Here is a 17833-nt window from a genome sequence, read left to right as displayed (position 1 = left end):
TCAATTACCTTATTGGGTTAGAAGCTGTAATGGCCTCTGAAGGGCAATAGAAATTACATCTCACACTTTCATGCCGCTGGATTAGAACAATGCAGTGGTAAATGATCGCCGGTGCCACATTACTCCTGCCCCATTGTCTAAAGTTGCAGCGCGTTGCAAAAGTTTCTCGAACCTTAACCAATTCTTTCATTTCATGCAATTGTAAATAATACATGGCAATAAAGCACAGAAAACTGAAATAGTTTTAATGTGTTTTATGTCAGAAAATATTCTTAGTATATTGTGGAGGCTGGGGCTAGTAGTCAAAAGGGCCATTCCTCAGTAGCTACAACGATTTGAACAATACAACACAACATTGCTAACACTTAAAGCCTTTATGTATAATGCATTATATCTTTACATAAATAATGTAACCAAGGTTGAAATTCCGATTCATTGTTCCATCTAAAATTGGTTGTTTGTCATGTTTTTTTTTTTAAGTTTTAAAGGTCTAAAGGAAATAAAGGTTATTCATGAGATCATACAATACAGGCTATAATTAATGCATTCAAATTCTTGTACGCTGATAAGCTGTGAGCTGATGCAGGAAAGGCACATGAGCCCAAAACACGAAAATTCATGCGCTTTGACAAATGTGTGTGTGTGTATGCGTCCTCAGCGGAAAACTTTTATTGGCCCATTTATATTAGGTGGCACTAAGTAAAAGGTGTACTTAAAAAAAATACAATTTACTTACTATGTTCAAATTAACACATACATCAAATTAAATTGTAAAACACCTTTTCTGATATTGAGGTGGGATACGGGTAGAGTTAGGGTCAGGTGTGGTGGTGTGGGTCAGTTTAAGGGTAGGGTTAGGGACAGGTGTGGTGGTGTGGATCAGTTTAAGGGTAAAGTTAGGGACAGGTGTGGTGGTGTGGGTCAGTTTAAGGGTAGAGTTAGGGTCAGGTGTGGGGGTGTGGGTCAGTTTAAGGGTAAAGTTAGGGACAGGTGTGGTGGTGTGGGTCAGTTTAAGGGTAAAGTTAGAGACAGGTGTGGTGGTGTGGGTCAGTTTAAGGGTAAAGTTAGGGACAGGTGTGGTGGTGTGGGTCAGTTTAAGGGTAAAGTTAGGGACAGGTGTGGTGGTGTGGATCAGTTTAAGGGTAAAGTTAGGGACAGGTGTGGTGGTGTGGGTCAGTTTAAGGGTAAAGTTAGGGACAGGTGTGGTGGTGTGGGTCAGTTTAAGGGTAAAGTTAGAGACAGGTGTGGTGGTGTGGGTCAGTTTAAGGGTAAAGTTAGGGACAGGTGTGGTGGTGTGGGTCAGTTTAAGGGTAAAGTTAGAGACAGGTGTGGTGGTGTGGGTCAGTTTAAGGGTAAAGTTAGGGACAGGTGTGGTGGAGTGGGTCAGGTTAAGGGTAAAGTTAGGGTCAGGTGTGGTGGTGTGGGTCAGTTTAAGGGTAGAGTTAGAGACAGGTGTGGTGGTGTGGGTCAGTTTAAGGGTAGAGTTAGGGACAGGTGTGGTGGTGTGGGTCAGTTTAAGGGTAGAGTTAGGGTCAGGTGTGGTGGTGTGGGTCAGTTTAAGGGTAAAGTTAGGGTCAGGTGTGGTGGTGTGGGTCAGTTTAAGGGTAAAGTTAGGGTCAGGTGTGGTGGTGTGGGTCAGTTTAAGGGTAGGGTTAGGGACAGGTGTGGTGGTGTGGGTCAGTTTAAGGGTAAAGTTAGAGACAGGTGTGGTGGTGTGGGTCAGTTTAAGGGTAAAGTTAGGGTCAGGTGTGGTGGTGTGGGTCAGTTTAAGGGTAAAGTTAGGGTCAGGTGTGGTGGTGTGGGTCAGTTTAAGGGTAAAGTTAGGGTCAGGTGTGGTGGTGTGGGTCAGTTTAAGGGTAGGGTTAGAGACAGGTGTGGTGGTGTGGGTCAGTTTAAGGGTAACGTTAGGGTCAGGTGTGGTGGTGTGGGTCAGTTTAAGGGTAGGGTTAGGTGTAAGGGAAGTGCCAACTGTGGAATTACAAATGTAACTACAGAAAGTAATTACTGACCTAATTACATGCAGGTGTTTTTTTTTTTTTTTTAAATGTAAGTATGTAAAAACATGTATGTACACAATAAGTGCATTGTATCAAATGATTAATTACAATGTTAGTACATAGTAGTTAAGGCCACCTAATATAAAGTGGGTCCCTTTTATTTTTACAGGTTATGTCCAGCACTGGTTAATTTGTGGCTACCATTGAATAACCACAATAACCCTGTTTATTTATATATTTGTGTGTGTGTGTGTGTGTGTGTGTGTGTGTGTGTGTGTGTGTGTGTGTGTGTGTGTGTGTGTGTGTGTGTGTGTGTGTGTGTGTGTGTGTGTGTGAGTGTGTGTGTGTGTCTGTGTTCGTATGTGTTGGTTTGTTTGTTTTTTTGCCTGTTTGTTTGTTTGTTTGTTTGCTAATTGTTAAACCATTAATTTATGTGTCCATAGCACTCAGCTTACACATTGGTTTGAAGGACAGCATTGGGCAGGATGTGGAATAGTGTCACTGCATGAAAAGTGGGATTTTCGTCCCCGTAAACGGCCGGAAATCTCCCTGATTTTCGACAATTAACGTCAGTTTACAGCCTGTGAACGTCGCGTTCGTCTGTGCCACATATTGACGGAAACGAACCATGACGTATGTGGAGCTTGCGGAGGCATTCTGGCGCCGGCGCTAATGGCTCTAATTAGCATATGAATAGCAGCTCTGGGCGGTGCCTTGCCGGAATGGCTTGAATTTCCTCACTCAGTATTGGTTGAAACTACTACTTTGAAACAAGAAATATCACTCGTGATTGGTTGGCAGATCTGTTACTATTGGTCAACCTGGGTAATAAATTAATAAATTTAAACCCCCAAATTATAATAATTTTACACATATATATATATATATATATATATATATATATATATATAAAATTATGATTTGCATATTATTTTTTAACTGTATATATTCATATTCATGTGATATGCTATTATGTTTTATATTCATGTCAGTGTTATCCTATGGATTACGCTATTATAACCATCAAGGACATTCATTTATTGAGGAAAGGAAAATATGCCAGGGACGTGCAGTTTATTCAAAGAAAGAGCTTTATTAGAACAAACACACAACCAAATGCAAAACGTGTGAGATCTGCCCACACAACAATAGGAAGCTCAAGAGAAGCCCAAAATCCTACAGCACCATGAAGTCTCTGTTTTCCGCTTCAGAGCTGTAGGTAACTAGCGCCATTCTGTCTGTTTTAAGTCAATTTTTTAGACGTCTGTCCGTCGTGCGTTGCCCTGTTCTTTGGAATCGCCTCTAATCTCGATTGCAGCGTGGCACAGAGCTCGGCGAGCTCCTGGCTGGTCAAACAGTCCATCCAGACACCGCGCGAACGATGCCGTCTTCCTCATCAGACATCAGGTCTATGGTAGCGCACTTCCAAAGGCCCACCTCATCCTCAGCTAACACACTCTTTCTTGCTTGTAGCAGCTGTAAAAACAAACAATAAAGACAATCAGTATTGCGCGATGTACTGCGTAAAATGCACCTGAAAAATAGCCACACTGACCAAAAACGGATCTAATCTAATAAATCTTACCCTCTTTCTTCTCAATCGACTCCGAGCTGAACTCTTCACAGCTTCTGCTTGCGATGCAAGAACTGGATGTTTGTACCTGAAGCTCCTGCGTACTGTCTCTATGTCTTACATGCAGCTGGAAAACAAATGAGTGTTATGACGAAGTTGTGAAGACGGCGTACTGCTTCCTGTAAAATGACCAGAAAAAGAAAACACTTTTATAAAGCAACTTACATTTGTTCTTTTACAAGGCTAATTTCAGCTTGTGCTACTTAAAAAGCTTTGCTTTAGGTTACTTTAGCTTAGATAACAGTCTTACCGCAATCTTAGGACTGGTCTTCTCTTAGGCACTCGTCTTCTCTTCTTAAAGTTAGTATCTTCCACACAGTTTTTCGACTCCAATGCAAGCAGCCTATCATCTATGGACAGCAACCTGGAGATTACTAAAGTTAACTGCTCGTTAAAATCGGCAGCAAACTGAGCAAGCTGACGAGATAGCCCACTGATTGCATTCAGCTGTTTCTTCCCGCCGGTGTTACGGATCAACTGGGGATCATGTTATCTGGGGACGGGCGCGTGCACGCAGCTAGTTTTACCTGGATTTACAGCAGATGTTAGACGAGGACAGATTCGTCACAGCGGATTTTCCACTGAACAGATTTAAAACGCGCTTTCCACATTATTGGTAAATGTTTGCATAATATCAGGCTGTGTGTTTTCCTCTGTCGCTGCTTTGCTGTATGTTTCAAACGCAGTTTAAGGGAATTTTTAATGTGGTTTCATTTCACAACACAGACCACGCCCACATTTTGTTACATTCTTTTCGATGAAAGTCGTATCCAATGACAATTACATTCAATAAATTACATTGTGTCGTATTAGTATCGGAATTTTTATTTTATTTTTAATAACTATTGTTTTTGTAATTTGCTTAGGGTATTTTTTTAAAAGATATATATATATATATATATATATATATATATATATATATATATATATATATATATATATATATATATATATATATATATATATATATATATATATAAATATATATATATATATATATATATATATATATATATATATATATATATATATATATATATATATATATCCTAACTAAAATAACTCAAAGCCTGTCATATTACCTTTCTCATATTAGCCTATTATATTCTATTATAATCTATTATATTGCCCACCCCTTGCCCACCTGCACATCCCAGCTGATATACAAGATTTGGGGGGTCATTCTGCATTTGAAAGTTTGAAAGGGTTTTAAATCTTCTAAATAAAGTAAAATGATTCAAAATCAAGTAATTTATATATGCCAAAGTCAACTTTAAACATATACAATGTAATTTCCAAATAGCAAAATTGTGGCCAGTGAAAATGCTGAGTGGCTAGTAACTTTGGAAAACCACTAGCCACGGTGGCCGGTGAGCAAAAAAGTTAATGTCAATGTATAATACGTGTATATATATATATATATATATATATATATATATATATATATATATATATATATATATATATGTGTGTGTATATATATATATATATATATATATATATATATATATATATATATATATATATATATATATATATATATATATATACACACACACACACACATGTGTATATATATATATATATATATATATATATATATATATATATATATATATATATATATATATATATATATATGTAGTGCCCTTAAAATTAATTTGCGTTAACACGTTAATTTTGACAGGCAATGATATGTGATATATAAAGTTTGCTGATGTATGACGCCGCTTATTAACAGGAGACCGCAATGATTGGTCAAAGTTGCGGTGATTGGTCAAAATTGCGAGTCGCACTGAATTCACGGGGACTGATTGCAAATGACACAATAAATAATCTAGAATACTTTCATCAAATATATAAATTCAAGCTTAAGTTTAAGATTTTACAATTAGGCTATACTGAGCCTGATCTATCTAACAGATTTTTTTTAGAAGGAAGTTAATACCTTTTAGAAAAATGTCACATGGGTTAAAACTCCTGCTACCCTGATTTGCATTTGTATAGCTCACAGCATGTTCATTTACATGTTAAAGCCTCCCCTGGAGTTAAGGGAAGGGGGGTCTTGGGGGGGACAACTGCCAAGCAAGGCCCACGTCAATTTCTGACAATTCACGGCAGTTTTCGGTGTCGCCTGCAAACTGCCGTGTACAGTCGTAAACCTGATCTTCCACGACAATCTACAGTGCCGCTTACTGACGAAAATCCCACTTTTCATGCAGTGTGTGTTGTGTCCATAAAAATAAATAAAATAAAAATAAATAAATAAACAAACAAACAAACAAACAAACAAACAAACAAACAAACAAATAAATAAATAAGCTTTTTATCTGATTAATCGAAAAAATAAATCAGCCAACTAATCAGTTATCAAAATAATCGTTGGTTGCAGCCCTAATATAAAGTGTTATTAAAAATTTTAACTGCAAAAATGCTTTTGTCTAAAAATCAATTTAGTTACAAAGTTCACAATAGATCATTTGTATATTTTGACAAAATTTTAAAGTAAAAAGTGTGACAACATGCCAAGTTTCCCCCTGTTATTTCCCCCCGGGTTGGGGACCTAGTAACATTGTGGGGTCCGGGACGAGTGCTGTGTGAACAAAAGCCGAAACTAATGCCGCAACGCGTATGTAGTTATCGTGCGACTCCTAGAGCTTGTTTTTTCAATAATACAACCCTGCAGTGCCAGAAGAGCTCGTCGGTGTTTGAAATGCAGAGAGTGTTCGTATACAAAAGAAACTAAAATTAAACAAGCAGAAATGTGCGCAAACTGGACACAAGTCAAGACCACGAATTTCCTTATTATCCGCACTGAAGCTGAGATCGCTCTCCATTATACGTCACATCAGGATGTCACGTGTCAACTCGATCCGGGACCGTTACGGGTTGTGTGTGAAAGCGCACATATTACGGTATTTCGCTGGCAGTGAGAATGGACCAAATCTAGCGACCCGGGAACAAATGCCGGGTCACATTATCCGTGTATTTGCCGGAATCGCAGTGTGAAAGGGGCTTTAGTGTGTGTGTGTGTGTGTGTGTGTGTGTGTGCGCCTTAAGTTGGCCTTTTCATTTGAACTATAATAAAAATTACTAGCATATTTCATGAATAAAAATGATCTTTATTCATAAATCTGAAGGACATATCTGAAAACTGTACGTGAAAAAAAATAAGACTGCAAACAAGCTTAAATAAATCCATAAATAAGTGTGAAATGAGTGGAAGAACAATATCCTGTTGTTTGAATGTCCTTGTGGGTGCTGTTGGTTTAATTATCAGAAAGTGGAGGCTATATTAAACCACCCCACACTCACAAGAACAACATTTAAAGAGCAGAAGAGAGCAGTTAAAAGAAGTTTCAGAGGAGCGAGCAGTCATTATGAAGGAGCCGCAGATGAAAACAGAATAAAAGTTCATTGTCAAACACATTAAACAAAGCCTGTTTTGGAAAAAGCCAACATAAACAAGTTTTGCAACTGATTTTATTTCCATAATGTGGTGCATTTCTGAATTATTAGAAAATCATTGTGGACTTTATCCTCGGGAAATGTTTGCATTGTCAAAAGTGTGTGTTCCGATCCAGAATGGAGGCAGATAAACTGATGCAAAAGCTATTTATTAAAATTAACCAATAATACACATCATAGCTGATCTCAGGAGAAAAAATAAAATAAAATTAATTGTTGAATGGAAAGTATCAGATTATAAGAAAATAATGATATTATTATAAGAAACTGAAAGTCAAAAGCATTGCCAAAAATCAATAGATAAATGTGGGGAAAAATATTTAGGTATTAGCATAAATCTAAAGGGCCATTCATAGCAATAACGATAACTATCACTTTAGTTTCACATTTTAGAACAGAACGTCAACTTGTATTTATTATATTATTTTAACAATTCATTACTCAAAACTGCAAAAAAACAACAATACTAATTAACCCCAAAAGTGAATAAATGGATTAAAATTACTGCATAAATATAATTTAGCACCATACAAATCCTATAGAATACAAAATATGAAATAAAAAAAATAAATCAACAAAAAAAAAATGAATCAAACTAAAATCCAAACTATAGTAGATTTGTTTCATATATTATTACATTATTTTTTTTTTTTTAAATAATGCTGCCCAACAGACTTTCTACTGACTAGAAGTATTGTTGCTAGCATGTTAACTTCTACTAACCCAAGCCCTGACAGTCCACTAATACTCTAATGAGAGTTAGGTGACGTGTACTGTATTTGCAAATGAATTAAAGTTAGTTGTAATGTTCTTGAAAAGTTATTTATAGTTAGCAGGATGTCAAAAGTGGACTTTTGACATATGCAACCCATATACATTTTAGGAACAAGTTCATCTCTCAGCCGGACAGTGATATGCAATGTCAAATTAACATTCTAGCAGCTCAAGAACAAAAAGGTGCAGGTGTCCTACCACAGGCCAGTCCCAGCCCTGCTCTCAGTCCCACTGGGAGTGTGTGGCACTGTTTGAAATTTGCAGTGCACATCATATGACTAACCTGTACAACCTGAAGCAAATCAGCCAGGGAGAAAAGGCCAAAAGACTTAGACATGTCATTAAGGAGGGGAAAAAGTGTCTCTACTAAAATGTGAGAGCTTTTATAATTGGGCCTGAAAGATTTAGAACACTTTCACATGGTATAAAAACAAAATGTTTAACGTCAGCTGAATTATTCAGTGACTTTGTCTCAGAAGATTACTGTGGAGCAGTGTTGTTATTGTTAATTAATGGTGGGGGGAAGAAAAAAATATCTTATTGTGAATTAAAAATTAAATATAAATATTAGAAAAACAAAAAAACTCAAAGGTGCTCTATGTAAGGTTTTGACTGTATTAATGCATAAAAAAAAAACCAGATTTTTAGTTTTCAGATTTTTAGGAAATATGCTGAGTTCACATACTCGTTTGTCTGAAAAAACAACAACACCACAGCCGGTTCGTTTACTTTGAGATCTGCGTTCTGTGTCTGAATGCCAGTTATTGTTTGGTCAGTGTGAAAATGTTGCCAGTTTACCCAGAGTTATTTTAACACTACAGGTTGCCATTTGGCGAAAGAGTTTTCTGCTGCCATGGAACTGCAAACAAACTGGGTCAGAGATTGCAGATTCTGTCCATCGAATCTATATGAACGGAAACAAATTAAAAGAAGGATAAACTCAAACTGGCAACCCACGTGATCGTAGAGTCTGAGGAGGAGGAGGAGGAGGAGGAGGAGGAGGAGGAGGAGGAGGAGGAGGAGGAGGAGGAGGAGGAGGAACAAACTGTATTTTGAATTTGAACAAAAGTACCCATTTCAACCACTAGCTGCCATTTTGGCATACAGCACCTTTAAACATTTTAAATGTTACCTTGGCACTTGTTACTAAGCCAAAAAAAAAAAAAAAAAAAAGTAACACCATTACAACAAAACATAAGAGTAACACATAGTATTGTGCATAAACAATACTAAAACAATAAGGCCCCACTTTATATTAGGCGGCCTTAAGTACTGTACTTACATTAAATGTACTGTGTTCAAATTGCAAAACACCTTTTCTGATATTGAGGTGGGATACGGGTCGAGTTAGGGCCAGGTGTGGTGGCGTGGGTCAGTTTAAAGGGATAGTTCACTTTAAAATTAAAAATTCTATCATCCTTTACCCTCAAGTTGTTTCAAACCTGTATGAATTTCTTTCTTCAGCTGAACTCAAGGGACGATATTTTGAAGGATGTCAGTTACCAATCAGTTAACTGGAGCCATTGACTTCCATAGTAGGGGGAAAAAATACTATGGAAGTCAATCGCTCCAGTTTAGTGATTGGTTACTGACATCCTTCAAAATATCGTCCCTTGTGTTCAGCTGAAGAAAGAAATTAATATAGGTTTAAAACAACTTGAGGGTGAGTAAAGGATGATAGAATTTTCATTTTAAAGTGAACTATCTTTTTAAGGGTAGGGTTAGGTGTAAGGGAAGTGCCAGCTGTGGAATTACAAATGTAACTACAGAAATTAATTACAGTTACATGCAACAATACTGCTTTGAATAAATAAAGACAGGCCAAATGAGACCATCGACATCAGATCATCTGCACTTTGGAAAATTGCCTGAGAAATATTAAGATTTCTGACATTTAATTGCACCTTTAGGTATTATAAGAAAAATGTTCTCGCCAGTTCCTTGCCTTGCTTTCCAAGGGAAACAATCTCAATAAGAGAGATCTCATTTGTTTGTGATTTTCCTTTGTTTCCTAAAGGATAGATGCAGGTGTATCAGACTAAATTAGTGCAATAGTAATGCTAATAGCATGTTTTGCGCAAACTGTCACGTCTGTCAGCTCAGTGAAGTGTTTTTGTGCACCACTTACAATAGCCATATCAACATGAAGAGCATCACTCCAGAATCCTCCCGATGTGAGCACTGGCAATAAGTGAACAATAACAGCGAAAGTCACAAAGAGAATAAAAATAATTATAATTGATCAGTGCTCCGTGTTGCCTAAAGCCAAACAATAACGGCTCTTTCTCTCTGATTTCCATCAATGCGAGTTTTATTGCTACAATCAAGAGGCTTGAACACGTCTGTGAGCATTTAATTTTATACTGCTTACTTTGTCAGCAAAAAATAAAATAAACTGTTTCCTGCTGTGAGTGACAAACTGAAAATATCACACCCATCCAGAGACAGTGACTGTTTCGGAGAGTGTGTTCATGTTATTGATCTGAAGAAAACAGACTCTGGGCTTCAGAACGGCTGAACACAATGAAAAACATGTCACCAAACAGGTATGATCATTTGTTCCATCTTCATACTGCTGTGATAGAATACTGCAGAGAACAGAATATTTAACAGTCTCAAAAACCTGTCGAATAATGTTTTTTTCCTCACTGGCAAGATCAGTCAGAGTAAACTTACTAGAATAACTTGTGACTTACAATGTGATGGTATGCTTATTGCAACCACTATTTAAAAGGGTACTTCACCGCTAAAAATAGAACATATTCAATAAATGAAATTGGTGTTACCTGACTAGTTCCCTTTTATAGGATGGAAAATGTCAATACCCATAATGCATTCGGCATGTTGCAACCCAAAGCCACTCCCACCAGTATGCTATGGATAGGCATTTTCCCAAATACCACCCTAAACCCTCACGGTCTTCCTCTGAGTCCCCACTTTCATTACGTAACGCCGCTTTGACTGCCGGGAGGAAGTCCGCTGTGTAACCTGCACCAGTGCGGGCTCGGCAGAACTGCATATTGAACTCAAAGTGGGCGCTCGCAAGCACACTTCTGAGACCTTAAATGACAAATGGGACACTCTGCGGTCTTGTGGACTTAACGGACACACATACTCAGAGGACATTGTAAGTCCACAAGAATGAAAGTGCACGTGAAGTGTGCCATTTCTGACAGGGCCATTGTCTTGACCAGAGACAAACATGGCCTTGCTTCAGTAGGAAATACTTCTTAGCAAACATTTAATAATAATGGTGTCGGTGTGTAAGAACTCAAAGAGAAAACGTTTAGCGGGAGCAATAAGTCACTTTAAGTTTCCAGCGCATTGCAGAGAGCAGATAAAGGCTGCAAAGCGAATACTGCAAATACTGCAAATCGTATATGGAGAGAAGGCCACGAAGACCACGACAGACAATCTGACAAACCTCTGTCTTTGTGCACTGTAAAAAAAAAAAAAAAAAAAAATACAGTTACAGTGTTTTCCATTTAAACAGCAATGTGCTGTATAAAACAATGTATTCTGTTGTATGTATCTGTAATGTATCTTCTTTTGATGTTTAGCCCATTTTCAAAACTAATGTAATGTATTTAGGTATTACGGTTTTGTACTGTAGTACGCAATGCACTGGGCTGGTGAAATTTTGAGTATTAACAAAATAACTAGTTTTTGCAATAAATAGACCAGAGCGGAAAGAGTTAAATGAAATACTGAAGCACTAGCTATTTAAACATTAGCATAATAAACGCGGTACTCATCTTTCATCTCCTTTTGTGGAGATCTGATTAGACAAATCTACGAAACAACAGAATACATGTCTGTGTAAGAGTCCACTCTTCAAAATACATCCCACTTTTTAATCCAAAAAAAAAAAAAAGGTTTTAAGTTAGAGTAATCAATCATATCCATTTTCAATGAAATATGGATTCTAATCATTTTAGCGCACACACACACACTTAATCGGACACGTGCAGACTCAATGACAGACTGTTTTTATCAACTAAATTAGTTTTTACACTTGCAAATTCTGTAAATAATTGATTTAGTTTTTTAGGGACTGTAAATTCATTATAACTGGCAGTTTATTGCAGATTTATTTGAATAATAAAAAAATTACTCTTTACAATTACAAATTTCAGCTTTATATTTAGGTTATTTTCAGGACCTCAACATTCAAATCTCATACAATTTTCCCTAAGGAAAAAAAAAAAAAAAAATGTCTTATATGCATATTTCCCCTGGTTTTACTCTGTTCCTATACAGTTTTGAGTTGTTTTGCCTCTTGGGTAACAATGTGTCAAGTGTCTAGTTTAAAATAAAACCACATTTATGAATATAGACCATAGGGTTTAAGAGCTGCGGATCTTTTCAGTTGGTTATGTCCTTTTTTAGAAAATTCTCAAAAATATGGGTGTAGATTAAGAGGTTAAACATTATTGATTATTAAACTTTTAAAATATAATGTAATTTAACTGTAGAAGCTATACAACAGAGTTTGAGTTTGAGGTTTTTCTGCACCTTTTCCTACAAATGTTCACATTGCTATATATTTATTATTAATATTATTATTTATTTTTTTACTGTCATTTCCAGTGTGATTTTAATTTCCAACTTATTCCGGTGTTCCTTTTTGCTCTAGAGCTGTGTTACCAAAATTACTCAAATTGAGTTATTTTTACCTCACCATTTTTAGAGTGTATTGTAACGCATGTATTGTTACAGTAAATTTAAAACTATTAATATTATAGAATTGCACCATATTGCAATCAGTGTGCTATATCTACTGCCAGTATTTTACTGTAAAATATAAAAATACTGTAAAATACTGTATTTTGTTTTCACAATAAGCTGTAAATAAATTTCACAGTATTCATACTGTAGAATTACAGTAGATTGCTGGCGACTGCTGCCACTATTTTACCTTTCTTTACAGAAATCATACAATATCTGTCAGTCTGACTGTCCATGCACAGGGTATCTATAAGTTTAAGGGCCGTGTCCAAAATCACACTTTTACTCTTAAATAGGGAACTATTTGAGGGGACATCCATTTGTAGTGGTGTCCGAAACCATAGTGGACCAATGTTGTCAAATTTCTGTGTCTGACCAGAAGATGACGCCCGCGGCTGATTCATCCAGCCATCTATTTTCCAAAACGCTGGTCCAATGTGGGCACAGTGTAATATCGCACAGGTATAAATTCCTTTTAAACTGATTATTAAATAGTATTAGGTTTATACAATTTTTCCATGAGACAGTTCAAGCTATATATATATATATATATATATATATATATATATATATATATATATATATATATATTCATCTGGAGTCCCAAATTGTCTAAGTTTCAAATGATTATTAAATAGCAAGCTAAACTATGCAGGCCAGTCCTAACGACAGCCCTTATGGCACACTCAGTGTCCGAATTCTCCCACTCATTTTCATTTACTCCTTCGAGGGAACTACATTAGTGGACTAATGTAGGGAATAGTGAATGAGGGTATAGGGGTGATTTCTCGGTCAATGTATCACAGAGAGGGATTTATACTACCAACAGTTTAATAATAAAAAGTAGGTTGAAAAAAAGTCAAAGTTACACTTTAAAGAAATAGTTCACCCAAAACTGACGATGCAACTGCAATGGAGACTACAGTTTTTAAACCTCAAAAAGCATTATAAATGTCAATGTTTTATAATGCAAAAGACATGAATGATAGCATTTAAGACAGCAGAGAGACGTAATCTGAACATAAAAATATAAAAGTTTGTGTGGATAGTTAAGTGTTGCATTAATGAGTCTATCAGATTGTTTAGGATCAAAGGAACCTAATTATTTCAGTGTGTTTCAACAGGAAAGCATAGACCCTTTCCACCCAGTAATTGTTCCACCAGTACTGTAATAAGATGCAATTTGAGTAAGACTATATAATCATAATTGTAATCACACACACATTGTTCTGTTTTATATGAGACAAATGAACAAGTTTCATCATGTTTTAGACGTGTTTGTTTCAAAAGCGTAATGAAAAGTGTTCTTCATACAAACACTTAATTAACATTAACACCAGTTTCAAGCAGTAGCAAATACAAGTGTATAAAGTGGTAATGGGACACTTGAAATGGCTGAATGTTAAATGCTGATCAAGTACCACATGATGCATGATCTATTTGTAAAACCTTACATTTTCTGGCACGGTTTGATCCTCTAATGACATTCAGACATAATAGGCCCTATCATATACCTGGTGCAATGCAACGGCAGGCTGACGCAAGTGTTTTTGCAGTTTTCAAACTGGCTCAATTTTCACGTCCTGCGACACGTTGTTTAAGGAAATGCACTTCTGCATGCCCATCTGTTCACCCATGAGTGTGCTGGTCTGAAGACCAGGTGTGTTCAGGTGCATTGTTGGTGATTTGCTATTTTGAGGAACTGAAAACGACTGCACCATTGACCAACAACAGCCTGCTTTAAAGTCAATATTGCAGTATGTTTGTGTTATTTAAATATATAAAAAAATAATAATAATTCCTCTCTGGAGAAGCGTTTAGTTTTTCCGCTCGCAAATTCTACCATGAAAATAGCGACTCCACCGTGGTGCGTAACTGGCTTTTAAAGGGAATGGGAGTTAAGACTTTGATTGGTTTATTGCATGTTACACCCGGACTCCATTTCCCATGATCCTTCCTGTCCCGCACCTGATCGCACTTCCTCAGCATCTCTCCCGCTCTCCCCAGATTCCCTGCACCTGGTCTTTGTCATTAGCACTCCTTTATATGTGGACTCACTCCCTGCACTCCTTGTGATGATGTAATGTTATGTCTAGTGTTGTTGATGTTTCTGTTCTGAGTTCTCTGTTAATAAATACCCGTTTAGTTTGGATGTCTTGGATCTCTCATTGTCTGACTTCAACAACTGTAACATCATTAAAGCATAATACAGTTATACACTTTTTTGACATTTGATGAACAAAAATGAAACAATAATTAGAACAATTACATTTTAGAAATTTACAATTTCAGCACTCAGGTATAGAGAAGGCAGATTTAAATCATAGCAAACTTACTTCATGACCAAAATAGTAACTTAATTATGGTTCTTTTGATTCCTTTGTAGATTTTTCTCTTTAGCCGATCCTTATATGGGTGAATGAATTACCAAAATATATTTTAACATATCCTAGTGTAACTGAAAGCATGACAGTTTCTAATACTCTAATATTCTAATGCTATTCAGAAAGTCCATAAATCATTCGATACAAAGAAAGTCACACTGGTGCTAAAAATATACAGTAAATCGTTGCTGAGCGGACATTAATAATCGGCACGCAAGAGATTTGTCCTATTTGAAACACAAATCTCCATCGCAGTTTAACAGGTGCTCAGAGACCATGGGACCTCGGAGACCTTTTACAAATTAGTTTTGATACTAAATTAAAGTGAAGAACAAATGCTGGTTGTAAATCTCTTGTCAAGCCTTTAATAGCAGCACCCAGAGCAATAACACAAACTCCATGTGTAATACCTACTAATGAGGGAAAGAGACAGCTGCAAATTTCACCACAGAGATTTCACGGCTTGGGCAGAATTACATCGAGGAACATGTAAAAATGTTTTTTTTTTTTTTTTTATACATTTTTTTTTTTTTAACGCCTTAATTAATATAGCCACATTCATACTAGAATTAATCAAAGCTTTAAGTCTGGTGCATGCATGAACCCAATAGTTATTAATGTCTGATAGATAGATAGATAGATAGATAGATAGATAGATAGATAGATAGATAGATAGATAGATAGATAGACAGACAGACAGACAGACAGACAGACAGACAGACAGACAGACAGACAGACAGACAGACAGACAGACAGACAGACAGACAGACAGACAGATAGATAGATAGATAGATAGATAGATAGATAGATAGATAGATAGATAGATAGATAGATAGATAGATAGATTTGATATGTGATACAAGTTCTAATATTTCCCCAGGGTAAACTTTTTTTATGTTATTTGTTTTATCTCCATTAATGTACTTAAAGGTAATTATATGTGCATTATAATCATTATAATACACATTATGATCATTTAAATGCTGAAAATGGAAAAATAAAAGCTAATAAAAAATTGCAGGATTCCTTGCTTGCTTGCGTTATGTCCATAAACAAAGAAAAGAACATACTGTATGTAGCAACTCTCAGGTGGATTTTTAAATAAATTTATACACGCACTACGCCACCCTGGGAATTTCTCCCAAGGAAAATAATGTCAAAGGACACAAGTTCGTTCCCCCAATCAGACGCTCCGAAACATGGGTAATAGTACAAAATAATTCAGTTTATTCAATCATAATCATATAAAAGCAGTCATTCTAAAACACAGCCAGACATAAGGGTTGGCTCTTGAAGTCAATCACACGTGGGTCAATAATTTGGGGCTTACCAGCAGGGTCAGGCTAACAGGAATTGAATCTGCCTACAGCAGAAACATTTCTTTCACCAGTGCACAGTCACAGACACTCCACACCACTCTCTACTAATAGACACGGCACACAGTGAATAAAGCACCACCACCGTTAGAAAGAAAGAGCCGGCCTCCCTGCCTTTGGCACCCAGACCCTGTAACACAAAACAAACTGGATAAAAATGTCACAAGTATACATAGAAATATTAGAGAGGAGAGACTGTATTGCTGGATTGACAAAAAAAATCAAGTTAAATGAAAATAGAGAGAAAAGAATGATGTAAGAAAAACAATATTACCACTATAATCTTTCAATAGCAACTAAATCAAAATGAAAACAAATGGCAAAAACAGAAACAAATCCAACACAAAAGGTTGACAAATTGAAATCAACAAAAAATACCAAAAATTATATAAAATAGAAATCCAAAAAAAGAAACCAGGGATAATACACCTGGCCAAATGTAAACAAAGAAAATAGAAATCAACTGAATAGTTGAAAATACAAATTCAAACAAAACACCACCCCAAGCCAAATATAAATGAAAATAAGTTCAGCAAAGCAAAAGAAACAACCTAATAATTAAATCAAACAAAAAAAGAATATAAAAAAGGGGAAAATCCGCACAAACAAAACAGCAATGCTATCCGTGGACAGGACGTGAGACACGCCCAACCTAGCGGTCAATACTCCCGGTGTTTTGGGGGAGAACACCTGAAACACAAAGAGTGTTACAATTATATGTGAATACTACACATTAGCCCTCTGCCTAAACTTCACTAATACCCATTTAGACATACCAATGATGAAATGATGCGCACATAATCGAGGGCATACACACAACAACGGCAGCCACAAGAGTAGTATGCGACCCACGAGTGACTGGAAAACTCAAGTCATGCAGGAAGGGCAATGAAGCAGTCGGAGCTCACTATTAAGCAGAAAGATGCAACCAGCGAGGAAGGGCAGTCAAACAGTCGGGGCTCACTATTAAGCAGAAAGATGCAACCAGCGACATTTAGTTACTACATTTAGAACGAATTATCTATAACCCTCTCCAGAAGCGCCTACCTTTCTCTAGTGTAGTGTCCACATCTGATGCCGGAAGCAGCAGCAACACAGCGTTCGCAACGCCTTAGTGACGTTGACAGTGACGTAATTCTAAGGCACATATCTAACGCCTTTTATATCACCATAGTGACAGATAATTGGCTTACGACCCATATCTAATTATTTGGGAAGGCTTCCCCACTACAATCTACCCCCCTTTTCTATGTCGTCGTCCCGACGATCAAAACAAAGAATCCATTTCAACGCAATAAATGGGTGATTAATCCCAAGGTCTAAACCAAGCAAAAATGGCACTAGATACTGAACCAGTGGGAACCCCCGCTTCAATCCCTCCTGCAGTACGTGGGAGACGATACATGTTGGAATGCTGGCCGGCTGTCGTGCGTCCAGTTCTGCGTGGGACAACTAGCCCATCAAAGTTTGAAC

General features: G+C 36.8%; 2 long non-coding RNA genes across 3 annotated transcripts; both read right to left on the bottom strand.

Annotated features, from left to right (window-relative positions):
- Positions 1-3098: 3098 nt before the first annotated feature.
- On the bottom strand, positions 3099-4423 carry LOC137074166 (uncharacterized). 2 transcript variants are annotated; one of them, XR_010904933.1, is made up of 3 exons: positions 3881-4423; positions 3583-3749; positions 3099-3473 (listed from the first exon to the last, which is right to left on the bottom strand). It is a non-coding gene; the product is annotated as an uncharacterized lncRNA (long non-coding RNA). The 2 variants fall into 2 exon arrangements; XR_010904934.1 differs by having other exon boundaries at positions 3583-3697; positions 3881-4415.
- A 12443-nt stretch (positions 4424-16866) lies between these two features.
- Positions 16867-17429, bottom strand: LOC137074165 (uncharacterized). The gene is made up of 3 exons (XR_010904932.1): positions 17408-17429; positions 17137-17323; positions 16867-17050 (listed from the first exon to the last, which is right to left on the bottom strand). It is a non-coding gene; the product is annotated as an uncharacterized lncRNA (long non-coding RNA).
- Positions 17430-17833: the final 404 nt, after the last annotated feature.

This window comes from Pseudorasbora parva, chromosome 4, assembly GCF_024679245.1.
Source record: "Pseudorasbora parva isolate DD20220531a chromosome 4, ASM2467924v1, whole genome shotgun sequence".
NCBI classification, from domain to species: domain Eukaryota; kingdom Metazoa; phylum Chordata; class Actinopteri; order Cypriniformes; family Gobionidae; genus Pseudorasbora; species Pseudorasbora parva.
This window is presented reverse-complemented; position numbering and strand designations above follow the sequence as displayed.